The sequence below is a fragment of the Odontomachus brunneus genome, unplaced genomic scaffold, assembly GCF_010583005.1.
Source record: "Odontomachus brunneus isolate Ranch 3 - 2012 unplaced genomic scaffold, Obru_v1 Obru_scaffold_114, whole genome shotgun sequence".
Classification (NCBI taxonomy): Eukaryota; Metazoa; Arthropoda; class Insecta; order Hymenoptera; family Formicidae; genus Odontomachus; species Odontomachus brunneus.
Genome location: NW_022639564.1, coordinates 66,426 through 76,329, shown reverse-complemented (window position 1 = coordinate 76,329; position 9,904 = coordinate 66,426). Strand labels below are relative to the sequence as shown.

The following is a 9,904-nucleotide window of genomic DNA, read 5'->3' as shown; positions in this document are numbered from 1 at the left end:
CCCCCCCCCCCTGCTCCCGCCTCCTCTCCCTTCCGGACAGTCGCGCGGGCGCTTTTAAACAGCGAGACGCGGATTTTATGGAGCGATCGCGCCGCTATTATTTGCGTAATCTCGTAAATCCGACGTTTTTATTCGCGGCCCGCCGACGGAATCGCCCGCTTTTTGTACGCCCGTCGTCGCCGCGTTCGCGGAAATGCGAACTAGTTTATAATGCAGCGACGGTTGGAGCGATGAGTTTATTTAGGGCCCGACGCAATTGCCACGAAAATCTATAATTGGAACTTTATATCGTAACATCGATATTTATTTATAGAAAGGAAGAGAAAGAGAAACAGAGAAAACATTTATTACGCGCTTCAAATTAGGCATTTCAATAATAGTACTCGTAACTAATAGTGAAATAATAGCTTTTTAAAATTCATTATCATATTATGAGAATAGAACATTGAATTTATAAAATTAATTGAATCAAGATACAAGCATCTTAATGTAAGCATCATAATACAGTATAGCATTAAATTCAGATGTATCAGATTAGTGTCCAATATCAGCCAAAACTTCCAATTGTCTAGATAGCTAAAACTAAGATAAATTTTTAGACAGAAAATATTCATACACAACTTAATTTTAAAATTCATATCATTTCTCGCATTCCTAATAACCACTGACAGCCCATTTCAAAGCTTTGCTGCAGTTATTCTAAAAGAGCGTCTATCCATCTTAATGCAATATTGTAAAATAATAATTATATTATCCGGTGATCTAGTAACTCTTTTGAAAAAGAGAGAGAGAGAGAGAGACGAATGAAATTTTAATGAGATTTTCGTGGCTCGACGGGTCATATATCATTCGTAGCGAGTCGCATAGTTTGAGATTTGATGGCTTTTATGATGCCATGTAATGCGACATACATTATTCGCTCGCATTGAATGAGGCCTGCTTGTATTCATCTTGATAATTAGTTATTCATGCGGCGTCCTATTGAACATATTAATAATAAGAAATAAAAAGTTACGTACTAATAGTAAGAAATAATAAGAACATCTTATTATTAGCATGTCGATTGCATATAAGCGCGAGGATCGTTGTTCCGTTGCGTTAATTGGAATCCATACTCGCCCAAATTATACTCACACACACACACACACTCTCTCTCTCTCTCTCTCTCTCTCTCTCTCTCTCTCTCTCTCTCTGTTTGTCGCGCGACTTACGACCTATCTCGAGCTGCTGAAATACGCTCCCCTCGGCGATATCGGGTACACAGGTGTCGGCGCGTTAATAGTCTCCTCCGTGACCGACGCGGTTTAACGCCGACTTCCGGCCAAGTCTCGCGCCAGTAATAGCGCTCGTTAATATTCGATCGGCGGTTACACGCATGGCGCGTTACCCGGCGTTAATCGCGCCGCTGTTAACGGCGCGCTAGCTCGCGAATGCTGACGGGCGATCTCCTCCGCCACCACCCTCGCCACCGACATCTTCTCATCCTGCTGTCTCCGGGGCCGCTTGCGCGCCCCGTCGGGACTCTTAAAGGCGAACGTAAAGGGACCGTTTATGCCGCGTTGGCGGCGTTTACGGCGCGACACGTTGCGATGCATCGCGTCGTTGGGCACAAAAGAGAGAGAGAGAGGAGTAAGAGAGAGAACAGGTGCGCGATAAAAGCGCCGTAATAATATACGCGTGTCTCCAATAACATTCACATACTCGATAAACGTTAGACGACGGCCCTTGATCTCGGGATTCCGGATCTTCGGAGTCTTAAGCGCGCGCACGGGAGAAAGAGGGCAGGGGGAGAGTGAAATCCTTTGAGAGAAAGGATGTTTCCTTCGGGCGGGTAGCGTGTGTTGACGCGTCTTCTTCGAATAGTTGGTCCCGTGCACGTTGAAGCTTAACTAGGCAAAGAGGAGGGATGGTCTCGTGTTCCGGATCGATACGCTGAATTTGTCTGCGCTCTCTGAAATCCGAGGCAGTGTGAAATTTAGGATCCAGCGGGAGTGCTCGCAACAACGATTACTCCCGGTGAATAACACGCGCTCCCACTGCCATGCGCTGGCTCCGTCGCCGCCGCTATTGGGCGTGCGTGTGTTCGCCGGGATCGCGCGTTATATCGAATTAAGTCTCGGATTTTCGCTCGCTAACGCTCAACACACATCGACTGACTTCTCTATACATCGAAGTAATCCCTACGTGCCGCGCTTACCCTCCGAGAGAGAACACAGCTCCTTTAAATCCCGCGCCTGTATTATCCTCCTGTCAACGCCTGATCCCGCTGTTGGGGGTCATATAGCCGTGAGGTTTATCCGCCGGAACTTTATACGTAAGCTTATCATCTCCGCGCATGCATTTCGCCGCGCGAATTTGTTATTCCGATACGCTCGGCGACGTGTATAAGACGCGAATTTAATTGTGTAATTACGCACTCTCATCCCCCCCATTTTGCTCTCTCTACTCCGCGCTCCGGCCGTCCGCCCTCTTCCCCTCCACTTCCGCTTTTGCTACCCGCTATTTTTTGCATTATGTATTTTAACGTTGGTTAATATCGAATGGAAACAACACGGTATCTCATTAACTAGAGTCGTTGAATATTAAACAGCGCCGCGCGCACGTAAAATAAAATAAACGTATAATTTCGCGCTATTTGCAAATTTCCCGAATGTGTGTCCTCCTTGAGCGACGAGCGGGAGAAAAACGACTCACCTCCTGCGCGAGGAACAAAGTTGACCGCATTATGTGCGTTTCATATTTTTCCACGGGGTAGAATCGGCTCTGTACAGCGAGCTGACAGTAATTTACACGCGAAATAATAGCGAGTTTCTATGCACGCGGCAAACGTTCCTCGCGGCGAGGCTATTTTTCTTTCTCTTTTTTCTCCCTTTCTCTCTCTCTCTCTCTCTCTCTCTCTCTCTCTCCTTCTCCCGTTCTCTATCTCCCGTTTCTATCTCTTTTTTATTTCATCTCTGCAGAATTTCATTTCCGCTCGTTAGCATCTTTCCCAAGTAGAGACGAGCGTCCGTCTTTTTCTCTCTATAATATACGTATGTATAAATATATATACGCGTATGTATAAATATACGTGCGTGTGCTTCTTACAAAACTTGGCGGCTGCCTTTTTGCAGGAACCACTCGCTAACAGCAATTCGAAAAACGTGCATGTCGGTCACTCATGAACGCTGCGGCATGCCGGAAAGCCAGATAAATCAGGATCAGGAGCGAATGTAGCTCATAATAGGCACGTAAAGCCCCAACGACGATACGCTATAAACGCCATTAAGTAAATTTACGGGATTCCGAGTTTCAGCAATACGCGCGCGATGCACGTCAGAGCGCGCATTATTAAAATGCACGCGTCGGATATCGCGCGACGCATCATTTTCGGTCGGTTTCACGCGCGCGCGGCATGCTATTATCATTTTCCAATTAACCCCCGCCCCTCCCGCTTCCTCCCATGAACGGATCGGGGAGAAGGAAGGGCAGGGGGGAAGAGGAAGAGAAACCGGACAAGCGCTCATATCCTGTCATTTGTTTTTTGTTTCAGGTACGACAGATTATTTCAGTAAACCTTTGTGTCCGCGCTGGTCATCGACTGGATCGGAGCGGCGTATAAACATTTACGCCGCGCGTGAGTATGTTGGTTTTTGTTTCCACCGCATGAGCCGCGCATAAAATGGTGCATAGCGAGCTACTCGTGTATCCATCGGCTGGCAGAGACACGCTTCGCCGTATTTCGACACGCAATGTAGCGGCATTTCGTCGAGTTGCGAAGTTGCACTCTGATGTTAAGTACGCTTTCGTCGGGTAATGCGATCTGATAACGCTCCGTAAGACTTCGTATCGTCCCGTACGATGAGCTGGTGCGATTTCTCCGAATTCCGCTTTGTACGTCGGCTTTTATCACGAGCGAATCGCCTCCTGCCTGCCTCGTTGTGTGAGGAATCGCGAGAGAAAGAAAGAGGCAGGTAAGATGTCTTTATCGTCGTGCTGGAGCAATTTTCCCCAAACATATGTGTTCGCTATAGTGTCAAATAATTAAATAATAGGACAAGCCAGAGAAGTTAGGAAAGAGAAACAAAAAGAGAGAAAGAGAGAGAAACGGGAGAGGGAGAGAGAGACAGTCATGTATAGTTTCGCAACAAACGACGAAATAAACCGGTCATTTCGCGCGGGGTGCTGCGCGCGCTCAATTGTCTCAACAACGACGCTCGGACTTTCAATTTTCTCAGTTTTGTTATTGACGTGAGTCGCGTCGGAGCGCGTGTTGCAGCGTTTGAGGTCCCGTCGCACGTAACTGGCGTGCAGCTAACGTTTAAAAAGGGACGGTTCCCGGTTGCGCCGCGACGCAACGCGACGGATTGTTTCGCCCTGTCAGATGCAGGAATGACCTAGTACATGGTAATACGTGGTGCACTGTCGTATCGCGGTATATTGTACATTTTAATGAGAGAGAAAGAGGGAGTGAGTGAGAGGAGGAGAGAAAGGAAAGAAGAGAGAGGACCAAGGAGCGGGCCTCTTAGAAATCCGCAAGCTGCGCCGCTCAAAGGACCACGTCGCGAGTAAGGAAATGATTTCATCGGGAAGACGAATTACGAGTTTGTCGGTAACGAGGTCTCCTCGTGAAATATAACGACGACGACGGTAGCGACGGCAACTGCGGCGACGTCGTTGCCGAAGTCTGCCCTTTCTCTTCTCTTTCCTTTCCTTCTCTTTTAAAACTCTTTTTAATCTTTTTTTCCTTCCTTCCCTCCCTCTCTCTCCGGCCCTCTCTATTTCTGTCTGCCTCGCCTTCATCTCCCGTTTTCCCATTCGCTTTCTTATTGTTTTTCTCTGCATCTCGGCTAATTACTTTTACTGTTCGCCCGTAACTGCACAAAGTTAGCAATGGTCGCGGGAACCGTTCGGTAATAAGTACTTTTTAATCCCCCATTCCCCGCCCCGACCCGCCGCACCTCGTTATTCCGCATAAATGTCGTCGCGAGATTGTACAATTCGCCTCGTGCCTCTCGTTTTTTCGCTCCGCTTCTTTCTCCACCGCGATTTTCGAAGCTAATCGGTTAATTGCTCGCGGGGAAACTCGCGGAGGCAGCCACGGAGAGGAGTAACCCGCAGCGCGCGAGCCACGGAGGCGAAATAATCCCCTGATTTCCGAATTATCTCCGAACACTGAGAAAATATTTCAGGATTTTTTTAAGTGGATTTAGCACGGCATCGTAAGATACGGTCACTTTAATTCCTTGACTTATTACATCTGGTATCGGGCTCTTCCGCGACGATGTATCGCGCAAAAAAAAGAAAGAGAGAAGTACGTTTAAAAAAAAGAGGATATCGGAATCTCTTTAATTCAATCGGCAAATACGTGACCGTACACATAGAAAAATACATATTGCACTCAAACTTGTTTCAAGTATTTCATCAGTTTACATGTGCGCAAATCCTTATCATAAGTTTGTCGCAAGTATCAGATTTGTTCACAGAATATAATCCTGACTCTTAGTGAGTTCAGCATTTCGAACAAGAATATTAAATTGAGGCAAAAATTCACTTTGTTTGCTACATAAAGTCGAGTCGATTTTTTCTTAGATAAAGTTTTATGATACTTTTGTAAAAAGAATAAATTCTCCTTTCTAGCGCATGATAAAGAGCTTTCCTATATAAATTTGTAATGAGTATATTTGAAGATTATTATCAAGAGCATGTGTTCTTTGTTCGAGATAGCCTATGCTTCAAGGGAGTAAAGTAAACTGAGTGATCGTTCTTAGCAATAGAATAATATTTTTCTCTGTATACATTTGAATTGATGACGCGATCGGAAATCAAGTCGGGTGCGGTGTCAACAGCGAACGCGTATGATAATCGGACTCCGTGAGCGCCGACACGCCGTCTCGATCCAATTTCATTATCGGGATGTCATTACGGAGAGCTACGTTCCTCCGACGGCTGTTTGGATACAGCCAGCTTCCGAAGAGCATTTGCAGCGTCAACGCGCGTCTAGAATGCCGTCTATAAACGGCGCCGATACGATTCTTGTCGAAATCGCCTTCCGATCCGAACACCCTCACGAGCGACGCGTACGATATCTTATTTATATCGGATCGTTCGCACGTTTACGAGCTCGTTACGAGCCACCGTGACGCCACGTGCGTGTGTGTCGTATCGGTGCCTCGACTTGCTGCTCCTCGTGTTCGCCGAATGTGACTATTTACGCCGAAACTCACGGTTTACGACCGCTCCGTCTCCGTGATGTCTGTTCGCTCTCGTTATTTCGCCCGTTATTTCGTAACGTTAATTACGCGTACGCGCGCTCGGCAATCGGGACGGAATTACGGCGCGACGTAATGCCGCGAATTTCGCTCGTAAACGTAAGAGGCACCTCGTCCTATCGCGAATCAACGTAGCCGATTACGCCTGACGTTTTTATCCGCAATCCTTTTGACGAGACGTGAGGGAAGAATATGAGAAGTCACGACGAGATGACTCGCGATATCAACGGGAGCGTCTTGATCTTGGCTGATGCGAAGCGTCTTGTGAATTTGACGTTGAACACGTCAGTAATGTAGCATCAAACACGCGATGTTTTATTATTATATTACGAGAAATAAATATCTATGTATCATAATAAATATATTACAGTAACATATAATATATATTTAACAATATATTAATAATATATATCATATTAAATAATATAATATACAGATTTATTTGTTTGCAAATATATTATTGCTGTAAAGGCATAAGTATATATTTTTTTACTTTTTATGTATCTAAATCAAAGTTCCCATTATTATTATTTTGCTTTTCTTTTAAATTGCACTTTAATGAAGGTACTCGTGTAAAACACAAAACTGACGCTTCGCATTATATTTCCAGATCAAGATTTCCCATTGATCTTTTACATGGATTAATGTTCACTTTAACGCAAGCACAAAAGTCGATGTCTTCTGTACCTATATGATTATACTGCTTGACCGTTACTCCACGGAAGGACGATTTCATGCTCATCAGAAGCGCGGTAATTTCCCCTTTCCAACGGTTTTTTTTTCAAGTCGCTACGACGTCTGCAAGTCGAATTATTGACGTTTGCATCGACCCACGCGCTCGACCGGTCGGTGTTAACCCTTTCGCGCGCTGCAGGTGCGTTGGGTTAGGTCAGTACGCGCTGCATCTTCCGTAACATTGTTTCCTAGCAAGCCACCTTACGCTGTGCGTGATGGCACGCAGCGCGAGCGGCTCGCCATCCCCACTCCGCGGTCTAACAAGCGTCGACGATCGGCCACGCCGTCGCAGCGACCTTGCGGTCGTATCTCACTTTAGAAGAAGACAGCATGCAAACATTGGGTCAGATCCACTAGACGCTACGAATGCTTCGAAGCGCCGTATAGAACAACCTTTTCTTCAAGCGTCCGCAGCGTCCAATGGATCGTACATAGGATTGGTTGTCCCAGCTTCTTGATAGTTAAATCATATGTCTGTCCCTGTTTTTTCTTGAATTTAAACAGAGACAGACGTGATTTAACTATCAATTAATTTAAAAAAGTTGGAACGACCGATCCATAGCGTGCCGCCGCGACAGCGGTCAATCCTGAGTATATCGATCATATATTTTTCCCCCTAGCGTGAACTCGTGACAAGTGAAAGGTTTCACGTGAAAATATTTACATTTTCATTATTCGAGAAGTTACATAATCGCAAGAGTCGAGTTCCCGTGAAACTTTTCACTTTTCAAGTTGCCGCTCTTAGGAAACTATCACATAATCTCTACCTTTACGTCGATATGCCGCGGCTTTAAACGCTATTAAGTCAACACATAGCAACATGAAATAGGTAAATATATAATTATCGTGGTTATTTGCAAAATAGGACTCTTTTGTTCAATTTTATAAGTTGTATGTAAGCACATTGACACGCGTTGTGTCAGACATTTCGTGTGCACATTTCCAACGCCGAGGAAACAAATGTATTATGAGGAGATTACGAAGAGACAAAACACTTATTGTTTTACATATCCGTTAATTCTACGGATGCCTGGATTTAACTGCTCATGTGCAGGCGGAACTTGGGGTTCATTTGAATAGGAGAATACTGTAGCATTTTGTAAAGCGCGACGGTAATTATTGAGATGTCAATGAAGGCAAATTAGTCGACTAATGCGCGCGATGCGTCATTGAGGCACTTCAATCTACCCACACTAGTTTATACAATTATACAATTACACAAACGTGTATTCAATACATAGTAATTTAACATAAAATTTACTATACTTAAATCCGCGTGTCTGTCTATGTGTTACATATTGTCTATAAATATAAGGCAAGTTATGTGAGAGGAGGATATAAAATATACAATTTCTTATTGTACAATGTACACGCGACGTCCTCTGAGCTAGTACATACTGCAGGGATAGCACAAATCCAGGACTGCCGCGTGTAATCCGGTACTTCTGGTCACTTTATCCTGTAATGTCCGTACTAAACCTGCTGTAATTGTCCGCAGCGATGTTGCACGGCTGCGGCCAGAATTAAGCGGGAAAGTCTTGATTATCATACACGTGTGTCGCGTTATGTAAAAGCGGCGAACACTGGTCGTAGCGGGTAATCTTTCGATATTTATTAGACTTCGCGCAATTGCATTACGCGAATTTAACGCGCGCCCTTCCACGGCGGCGTAACGACAATTCGCTGTTGGAGATCCCGGTCGGCGGAATTACGCGGACAAGCGGCTGTTGACCGTTCGACAGCGCTCTCTCAGGGAGAATTTACACCTTGACAGAAAAGCTGGAAATAGAAAGACAGAAGCCAATCAGAGTTGTATTTCAAAACATTTTCTCTGAGGAGATTTTACTCGATACTCTGTGTAACGTGAACTACAGGTATCGAGTAAAATTTTTCTCAAAAAGGACCTTTTGGAATGCAAGCCAAAACTCGTGCTATGATAGAAAAGTAAAAACTGCCGACCATCACACTGCAAATCCAGGTGTGTAGTAAATACACACTTATGTATGTACTCATTTATGTGTACAATTTTGTTTCTCATGTAAAAATTATACATTGTCGTGCGTAAAGAAAGACATTTACACATTTAAATGTGTAATATAACACGTTTTCCTGTGTACAAAATAATGCACAGTATGAAACACGTAAAAATAGGGAAACGTGTAACTTCCACATAATTGAAATATGTATGAGATACACATATGAAACATTTTTACATCTTCTTACACGTAAAATTAACATGTAATTAAGTGGAAATGTGTATTAGGTCTTTTTGGTTAGATGTGACCGCATGAACCTTGTAATATGAAGGTTAATATTTGCATTTTGAACTAAACTTATCTATTATTTAGCTAAAGTTATCTTTTACCAAAGACTAAAAGCACAAAAAATCTAAAGTCTTTTATAGTATAGTTATTCTTATTAATATATGCTGCAATTCTAAGCAAATATACGAGTAAATCGTAAGGACATAGTTTACGAAAAAAAACAAAAAAAATCGTAGATATATTTACGAATTATCATATGACATACGGTCCGTATAGAACTGCAGATCTACTCATAAGTTCTTACGAGTCTTACGAAAACAAGTTACGAGTTTTACGATTTTGTCTAGAATTGCAGTAATAGTTATTCTCGTCATAATATGCATATATCCTCTGGAAAAGAATTTTTTTCGTGTTATAACACATATTTTATGTGTATTAAAAAAAATATATATATCTTTCTCTCTCAATACATAATTTTATAAAAATTATCCTTTTCAGTAATTATAAACCACATTCAGTAACCTAATCTAACTTATTCCCAGCGTATTAATATTACATATTTTAAATGTGTAATTTGATGTGCATGTGTAAAAAGTACACATTTAAATATAAAGTTACATGTTATTAAAGATAAACATGTAGATAAAATTACAC

General features: G+C 43.3%; 1 protein-coding gene across 2 annotated transcripts in view; it reads left to right on the top strand.

Moving 5' to 3' along the window:
- Positions 1–9,904, top strand: part of LOC116849386 (furin-like protease 2) — a 474,332-nt gene that overhangs the window by 398,009 nt on the left and 66,419 nt on the right. The gene's annotated exons all lie outside the window — the stretch shown is intronic.